The 2,708-nt window shown below is 41.7% G+C and overlaps 1 long non-coding RNA gene across 1 annotated transcript; it reads left to right on the top strand.

Annotated features, from left to right (window-relative positions):
- The first annotated feature begins 290 nt into the window (after positions 1-290).
- LOC127532778 (uncharacterized) lies at positions 291-1,979 on the top strand. The gene is made up of 4 exons (XR_007940423.1): positions 291-1,011; positions 1,151-1,259; positions 1,386-1,444; positions 1,829-1,979. It is a non-coding gene; the product is annotated as an uncharacterized LOC127532778 (long non-coding RNA).
- Positions 1,980-2,708: the final 729 nt, after the last annotated feature.

Below are 2,708 nucleotides of genomic sequence, written 5' to 3'. Positions count from 1 at the left end.
TATCGGAGGACTCTTCTTCCCCTCCAAGTTTTTCTGTTGAGGGACCTCCTGACAAACATACAGAATGCTGACAAACATGCAGGAGGTCCTCTCTTAGCATTTTTTTCTAACCAGTGTGTGAGTTTCTCTCCTCAGATGCCTCCTGCCTTACCTAAGAGGGCTGCTGGACTTCCTGCCAGCCAACCTCCAGGTAAGAAGGTTCACAAACCTTTCATTTCATTAAATTTACCCCGTTTTGTTTTAAACATTTTAGCTACGTGTGATTTTCTGGATGTGATCTGGTCATTTTTATTTGAATGAATCTCTTGTGATTATGTCTGATCAGATCTATTCCAACTTTATTTGGATGAATTTTCTTCGACTGTATTTTGTGTGATTCTGTCTGAGCTCGGTTCTTGTCGGTGGGACTCTTGTCAGGGTGCCCGTCAGAGGTGTGGGCGGATCTGGGGGGCATTGTGGGAAACCTCCTGTGGTGCCCCCCTCACAGTGAAGCTCCGCTCTGTCAGAAGGTGAACAGGATGCAGACGGCATGTCACAGAGAAGCAACATGTGCGTCTGTATCCCACCCTGGACCCACAGTGGAGTCCACAGTGACAAGATCACAGTTCAGGAGAGTCACACTGGGATTAAAAGGGGTGGTTAAATGTGTTATTTAAGATAGTAAGTGTAGTGTGAGGGTGAAAGTCTCGCTGCCAGAGGGAAGTTTCCAGGAGAGGTACGTAAGGATCCCTGTGAATGCTGCTGCATGAAACGGTGAGTTTTGGATTTTGACTTTGCATTCATATATCTAATATTTTTGAAATCTCAACAATAACACACGTCGACAAGATTCTGCCGCGTTTTTCTTTTTGATTTCTTTCAGACTGATGATCTCGGGACCCAAGACCAAGACAAGGACGACCCCAAAGACGATTTGAAGACGAGTGACCGAGCCCCAACAGAGATGAAGCCAGAGACGACGACCGCCCTGTGAGGAGAAGAAACTTTATTGAGATTTTACCGGATGCACTGGTAATTTAAATGTGAAAAGAAAGAATGAGCCAACAGACACTGCAGGGATTTAGTATGTAGCACATCACAGTCTGACAAAATGTAGTGATGTCAGAATCAATTGAAAAATACATCTGTATCTCTCTCTTTTTTTTTAAAGAATTGGTGCTTCAACGACATCAAGCAGATTCAGACAGGATGGACCAGAGATGACGGGAGGCAGATCCAGGACCAGTGCATGACTCGTGAGACCATGCAATTAACACAAGGTAAGTTTATCAAATAGACTGGCTAATTAGAAACTTAATGTTAATATGAGTATGTGAAGTCATTTAGCTCAGATGTAATTATTTGTCTGAGTCAATTAAAGTTTTCTCTCTTTTTGCTGTCTTTAGAGCCATCTCTCCAAGACCCCCGATCTTATGAAAGATCAGATCAATAACCAAATGAAAAGGTGACTTTGAACACTAAAATGCACCATCTCTGCAGTTCACCTTTGTAATGTCTCTAAGTTCTGTTAGTTGTTCATCTCCCACCTGCCTCTCCCTCAGAATTTCTATCTGAATTTTCAGAGTTCTTCACTAATTTAGTCTTAGTACAGACAGAGTCATTATAACAGGTGACTTAAATATCCATGCAGATGCTGTGAATGACAGCTTTAACTGCATTTAGCTCATTGTTACACTCAGTTTTTTCTCAAAATGTTCATTTTCCAACCCAGGCTGCTGGAGGATTTCACATGATGTATTCCTCTCTCCTCTCTCCTCTCCTCTTTATGTCTTCAAACAGTTAGACGCCACCTTTGTATGTCACTGACTTTGTGTTTTGTCCTCTGCAGGTTTCTCTGGATCTGGAGCTGCATGTTTCTGATCTGCTGTTGTCGGCCTCAGCGACCTCCAAAGTCTTCATGTTCTCTCCTTCCTCTCTACCCTCAACCCAACCAGAAGGTTTTTAAAACTTCCCAACAACAGGAAGTTTTTTTCCTTCACACTGGACCACATGGTTGATCTGATCAACTGCAAAAAGAGAGATCCTCAAATAAAAAACAAAGGAACACAACAGAACTCTGTTTGTTTTAAAGTGTAACATAATGCACCCTTCCTTTTATACTTATTTTTGGAGAGCATGTGTTATGGTTCTCAAACTAAATTAGTTTAAAAAATGTGCTTTCAAACCACTGGTTTCTCACAAACACCTGGACTCCATCTTAAAACTGCACAGTATTTGAACATACTGCTGGTTGAGTGTTTACTTGGAGTAAATACACTAACATTAACAGATTGTATCTGAAATTCAGTCATAATGTGCACCAACTAGTGTCTGTTGCGGTTGACAATAAAGTAGCTATTCTGTCTATTCTGATTAATCCCTGCTCATGGCTGCATCCTTGTCCTAGATTACAGGATGCATTCAGTCCCTGGATGTGTTCCAGGCAGAAAAGTTAGATTTGGTTACAATAGGAGGAGCAGTTTAAGTGTTTCGGTCTTGTAGATTGTTTCAGAATGAAAAGTGCAGATTTGAATTCCTCAGTGTGTGTGTGGTCAGTCATTAGAGATGCTCCAACCTGAGCTGTGCACATAACCAACTATTATGCATTGTTGCCTGTTTTGGTTCTCCCTTGTGTCGTATGCTGTTCACTGCAATTCAACAGTTTCATTTATCAGACGCTTTTATCCAAAGCAGCGCATCTGAAGTAGATAACAACACACAGTCGATGA

Source organism: Acanthochromis polyacanthus, unplaced genomic scaffold (genome assembly GCF_021347895.1).
Source record: "Acanthochromis polyacanthus isolate Apoly-LR-REF ecotype Palm Island unplaced genomic scaffold, KAUST_Apoly_ChrSc contig24, whole genome shotgun sequence".
Taxonomy (NCBI): domain Eukaryota; kingdom Metazoa; phylum Chordata; class Actinopteri; family Pomacentridae; genus Acanthochromis; species Acanthochromis polyacanthus.
Note: the sequence above shows the minus strand (reverse complement) of the source record. Positions and strands in the feature narration are given on the sequence as shown.